Raw genomic sequence first — 6,818 nt, forward strand, 5'->3', positions numbered from 1 at the left:
GGGGGGGTGTGGCTGTGTCCCAGCTAGCCACCACAGATTCAGCCTCTCTCTTCCTTTGTCTGACGGTGAAAGCATCTTCTTTGGTCTGTCACCGGGCTCTGTGATTAAGGAGTAGAAACAGACCCCGGCTTTTTTCACATTACAATCCCATTTAGTGTTTCTTATCATAGCCATCTATCTGGTCACATGTTGGGATGGAGTTGTATTTCATTGTTTCGTGAACCATAACGTATATTCCCTTGTGGGCACAATGGGACAGATGTGCTTGTTTAATTTGTAGCATTATCTCCAAACATCGACATTACAGGATCTGGTTGTCACCGCCAAAGAGCCAGCGCTGATGGATCCGACTGTGTACCAGTGTTCATTAAACACACTCCAAACAGCCTTCAAACCGATTCTATTAGTGGCTGCCTCTAGAACAAGAGCCGCCTGAATGCAATTTTTGACCATGAAATGCTCTTTAAGCAGATGAACGGGACTTGAAAGATGAACGGGAATTGAAGTTTCCTTTTTTTTTTTCTTGAAAATGCCAGTGAGGAGTCAATCACTGGATATCAAAGCGGCAGGGACACACAAGAAAATCCAGTGATAATACATGGGCTGCCCACACTCACTGATAAAGATGGCCATCGCAAGTATCAGCGCCGACACAAAGAGCAGACACCGGCCTTTCAGCGAGCGGCTAGCTGTCGCTCCGTATTAGCTGCAGGCATACGACGACACTTTGCGTTGAATTTAGATCCTGTTTGCTGTGTAGCTGTGCAGAGGGAGTCCAGAGACTTCTCCAAGACACTTGGCTGACCCACACTGCCTACAGCAGTCAGCATATGGCTCCCTGGTCTGGCTTCATCGTATACGTATGCTGCAATTTATTTTTTACACCGTTCTACTGAGAATACCCACACAAAATGAAGCTGTTTGACTAAGGAAAAATATATTCTGGCAGCCAGATAAGAAGAAAAGCGAGTTAAATATACCAGCAGACAAATAACTATTAAAGTCTGCATGTTCACATTAGGCATCATCTGCGATAGTCATTCCTCATCACAACTGGGCTGGAGAGATTTCAGCAGATCGATCGGTAAAGTAAGTGTGTGAAAGAGAGTATGAGTCAAAAGGGGATCTGAAGGTGGGCTGACAGATGGAGGACCTAAAGATGGAGAGATCACTTTTGTTCCCTGTCAGGTTTGACCGAGGCCTTCTCTGCACAGAGGTGACTGTTGCACTCTCTGGCGCCCTCCAACTCCCCCCTGAGATCACTCCACTCAACTCCACTGCCTCCGCTTTGATGCAAAAGGGGGGTTATTGTGTAAATATTTTGCTTGAGCATTTGAGCATCTTAATCTTCCATAAGGTGATCTTTGGAGTGGAGCAACACGGGGTGCTGATGTTCAGAGGAGCTCCCAGTTGTAGAAAGAAAGAGGGAGCGAAAGAGACAGAGGAGAGAGGGAGAGGAAAAAGAAGGTCTGTGTACTTGCTAGAGTGCTGGGAGCTAGAGTTCACTACGGGGGCGTAAGTGTGTCAAGAAGAGCGCTTTTCCCCCATCCGCACGCCCCGGGCCCTCTCCACAACATTAAAAAGCATAAACAGTCAATACTGAATGTAACTCAGAGAAAGAGCAAGAGAGAGAGCGTGGAAAAAAAAAAGAAACAAGTACGAGAACGCAAGGGTTTTTCAAGCGTTACACAACATAGTGAGATCAGAGAAATGGAGGCTGGGCTGTAGTGTATAGTTGCAAAGCTTTCTGATGGAGGAAGGGAGCCTCTCCAAGTGAATCATTCATTGCGGGCGGCAGGGGTGTAAATATGAAGGGGAGGGTTGAAGGAGAGCGGGATCAAGGAAATGCACACCTGGTGCAAGACAGGGGTCAGATTGGCCCAACACAAAAGGAAACGAGAAGGGAAAAAGAGAATGAGTTGTTTGGCATACCTCCGTTTAGACAGCAGCAGCAGCAGCAGCAGCGCTTCTATCAGTACGCTTGGGCAAAGCAGGACAGAATGGAGTAGGTAGTGGGTGCATATGGTGTTAGGCTGTCTGTGCCGATACACATGCTGAAAACACATGCTTTCTATGCCGATGATAGGGAGGCTCGTCTTCTTTAATTTATTTATTTTTAAGTTTCAAACGTTCAACATTTTAGACTTCCAGTTTGAGATGTGAGGGCTTGTTTATCTGTGGCACATTGTTCTTGCTCATAATCGCTCAGGAGTCTAAAATCAGTCGCTCCCTCTCTCAGGCTCTTACAAGTTTTTCAAACGATATCCACCCAGATACTCGACACCTGGCTGGCTGACTTCAGAGCTGAAATCAGTGGAGAAGTCTGTGTGTCTCTCAGTCGTTTTTAATCATCCATTCAGTCACTCCTCACATGTTGAAGCCTATATATGCATTCGGGGGAATCTTTCTCTATAGACAGATCTTAAAGACGCAGAGTTTACTTTACCGGAGAGCAGGTGTGGGACGGCTGGCACAGCATGGTGCTGGTTTGAGGACATGTGCGAGTCATTGCTTGGTGTGTATGTGATCAACTACATCACAATGGTTCTTTTATTTGCATAAAGGAAATAACTCTCTGCTAGATACCACAGGTCAGCCAGGTAAGATTATTTGTTTAAAATATCTTTATCCTTGAAATGACAACAAAGAGAAATGTCCACATGATCGCAAAGAAAAAATGTAAACAAGCATATGGCGCTGCCAATATTTTCAAGGTTATCCAACTTATTCTCAAGTCGTGGACGAGTGTTTTCCTCACAAAACAATTCCACCTTAATCCAAAGACATTCAGGCCACATGTACTGTTTTCCTCCTTGAGAAAGTGTTCTCCTGGTTTACGGCCAAACAAAAGTTACTTCAGTGCAAAGTGCTGTTTGAGCCACTTTCCTACCAGAGCAAGACTCCATATTTTAAACATTTGGAGGAGGGAACAATATCTATGAAAAGTATGAAATTTGATTTCTACCCCACGGAATAGGCCGTTTCCTTCTGTTGTCAAACAGAATGACTAAACATGTTCATTCACATGCTCCCATGGTAGGACGTTATTAATTTATCACTTCTGAGTTATCAGTGCTCTTGTGTGCGCGCGCACACACACACACACACACACACACACACACACACACACACACACACGTTTGCTTTTCGATGATTGACAATGTGATAAATTTTATTTGAATATGGCTGACATGAATTATGTAACCAGGGAGACTGGTGGCTTTGTTGCTTCCCTCTAGCTCTTCGCTTTTCCTCCAAGATAACATACAGTTGATAATTTACAGTAGAACACATTCTGAAACTATAAAGAAAGATATAGCGACAAAGCTCCAAAGGGGAAAAAACAGAGCGCTTCAGTGCAGCCAGCTGAGCTGATTCTGAGAACTGCAGAGAAGTAGAGAGGAGAAGGTTCCCGGTGTGGCAACGCAGCAATAAGGTTAGGCGGTTGACACTTTTGACACTGGAAAATGTTTTTTCTTGAATTCAGCTCTGATGGTAGTGATGAGGTCTCAGCAGACTGGGTTAGGCCCCCAAAAAAAGAAGAGAAAAATAAACACAAATGAAAGAAAAAGAAAAAGCACAGCACTCGTGGTATCTGATGTTGATAGCTGTGGCGAAAGACAACCTTTGAAAGGCTTGAGGAAAGTGACAATGCTGTATGTTTTTTCCTTGTTGCTGCTCCTCCAGACGGCCAACATAAAAAAAAACTAAAAAAAAAACTTGTCTGATTGGTCTGAAAAGACTGTCAAATGTCAAGCAGTTATCAAACAGCCGACATGTTTTCTTTTAAAAAGAAACCGGCAGAAGGAAAAGCCTAACCTTTCGGCGAGTGAGTAGAAGTCACTCATCCCATCATGTGCGGTACTCCACACAAGAAGAACCCCTTGCTCTTTACAAGGCTTACACTTTCCCCTCTGATTCAAATCTATATAGTTGTTGACACAAGTTGTCTTCGGCTCAAATAGATGGATCTGTACAAATACCTAATTCCAGGGAATTATTTATTTGGCGGGTTGCAACACAGAGCCAAGAGGACAAACCCCAACAACTCAAAAAATAAATAAAAAGAGTTTGCAGGAACTCAACATTAAGACATTTCACTGTACAATAAGAAACCCTCACAGAGCTCAGCATAAACAGGCCTTTCCCTCAATTCTTGGTCACTCTTTGATCTGTAAATGCTTCAAGGTCTTTTTTTCCACACCCCTCGCTCTCCTGCATCATGTTTACATTTCAATGCGGCCGGCACAGATTTCATGTCATAATCATCGGCCCGGACTGACAGGAACAGCTTGCTCAACACTGGGTTGTACAACTGTATTTGTGCTGTTCCAGTTCCTGTGGCTGATGTTGTTCAACTCCCCTCACACAGAGCGGTGCTTGTACCAAAAGGGAGATGGGACGACAATGTCCTTGATTTTCAAAGCGACTTGTTAATGCCCTCATTTTCATGTACACCACTGAATCAATTCAATTCTTTTCCGCGGCATTGCACTGTTCAAACAAACTTCTGCACAACTTTCACATGAACCTACATTTCTATTCTCATTATTTTTGATTTTATTCGGAGGAAGTCTCTTTGTGCTTTGTGCTCGCTGCGTGGGGAGGTCAGAGATCAGGCTGAAGCTGGCAAGGATTCAGTGTCTTGCTCAAAGACACTTTAGCAGACTGGGTGCTCGCTACTGTGGGCCTCGAGCCCAGCTATACTGCCCTGCGACCCAACGCTGACAGTTGATATGAATCTCAAAGACACTGTTACACTGAATATTTTTATCTTGCACTTCTGCTCTTGGATTGTCAAAAGAGACAGAGTAATCAATGACTCTTATCTCCAAATCGGAAATTACAACATCTCCGGCAATGCTTAAGGTGACCTGTAACTGAGGGAGAACACTATAAATGAAAGTATCGGCAATAAAGTGAATGAGCTAATTACTAAAGAGGTAAGATAGAGGTATATATGTATCGAGGAAATATATCACACTAAACAATAATACAGCTTTTTCATTTGTCCTATATATTTTTTAGAGGATGGGGTTTTGTGTTGTCACACACTCCTCCATCTAAGAGCGGTTGAAGCGCATCAGGGGGGCTGGAAAGAGAGTTTTCACAGCCAGATATCTCTGAACCTTGCGTTGTTGAGTCGTCAGTATTGATCAAAAACACACTATCCAATATTTTAATTTTCAGGCACAAAAATCCCTCAAAATCCACCTTTAATGCTGACAACTCATCTTTTCGAGGTAGATGGATTTTTTTTTCTGTTTGTATCCTGCAGCCAGATTCAAAGTGGTCACCTGCTTTTTTTTTTTTTTAAACACCAGCAGCTGACAAGGCCACAAACATCACATCTGCATTTTCAAAGAAAGGTGAGGCCGGGACAAACTCTGTACTTTGGAATTTCACTGCATTGAAGGGAGGTGATAATTAACATTAATATGTACAGCTGGCTCTTTAAACAACTCTTGCCGTGCTGCCTTTGGTGTCCTGTTGAGAGGGTGTCTAAGCAGTGCACCATCAATGGCAGGGAACAAAGCCAGAGAAAATATCAAGTCTTTTTCCACAACTGCCTGCGTGCCTTGCACTGCCTTAAGATTAATCTAATTTGGTCTTTATTGAGAAATGGGTAAGAGCAGTTTTGTTTTATTTATGTATGTTTTTTCCTCCTCTGCTCCTTTCCTTTGTTGCTTCTCCTCGGCTGCCTCTGACAAAAGACAGCCAGCCTGCCAAGCCCGGTGTTGCTCTGGGACGGACCTGTCAATCACTCCTGACGGCACCCTGACAACATGTACGTTAAAATTTCAAACGGGACTCAAAGGCGGCGCGTGACAGCAGAGCCTTTGAAAGTGGCTGTAGCGCGCGGCGACAGCCAGAGGAGTACGGGTGGAAAACAAACTAGAAAACAACAGTGCGCAGGGAGAAGAGAGAGAGAGTCAGAGACAGAGAGGGAAAGAAAAAAAAAAAAAAGTTAAAAGCAAAACAGTGAAGAATGTGGGTCTTGATGATGGGAATTGGCATTAGATTCTCTCTTGGTGTCTCATTGTTTTTTAATTTGGTTGAAACTCCCCTGAGTGGAGAATATGGTCTTCCAGGGACTCAGCTGAAGGCCCGCTCTCGCCGCAGTCCAGGGACAGCAGCGACAATCTCCTGCTCCTCTGAGGCGTCGCTCAGATCAAGTCAAGCCTCTTATGCATCTCACTACCCTATCCTTCAACACAAAACAACTGTGCATGAATGTTAATAACATTCTTGATTCCATCTCGCACACCTTGGCTTCATGGCTGTGCAATTTATTCCCAGTAGAAATGGGAACCAGCGCTTTCCACTGAGATAAGCCTTTTCTGTAGAATTCATAAATCTAAGATTTGTAGCTTCCAATACCAACAAGAAAATGGACCGTAAATTGAGATTCTGCTGTCCTGAATGCCCCAGCATGAAATCCTTTTAAACACTGTGTATCCACAAACATTTGCCTACGAGCAAACAAGTGGCATATGGCGTACAATGTCGCACACGCAGGCTTGAGGATGTACTTTCAAATGATCACCCGGCACACCACACAGACACAAACCACCACCACCTCTTCAACATGGCTAAATGAACAGTGCAAAATGGGGTCCAGCAAAAAGGCCCGGGCTGTGCCAGACCCTATGGGAGAACTGCCATCTCTGCAGTCCTGCAGTTTGTGCACTGATCCTTCAGTCAGCATCCACATCTGCAGTTCAAAAACACACACTGACTTGAAACTACTACAAAGCTAACTGTTCATTGTCTGTCTGAGAATTTGAGTGACCATGCTGTGTGTGCGTGTGTGTGTA

The sequence above is a fragment of the Anarrhichthys ocellatus genome, unplaced genomic scaffold (assembly GCF_004355925.1).
Source record: "Anarrhichthys ocellatus isolate YVR2014 unplaced genomic scaffold, GSC_Weel_1.0 scaffold4, whole genome shotgun sequence".
NCBI classification, from domain to species: domain Eukaryota; kingdom Metazoa; phylum Chordata; class Actinopteri; order Perciformes; family Anarhichadidae; genus Anarrhichthys; species Anarrhichthys ocellatus.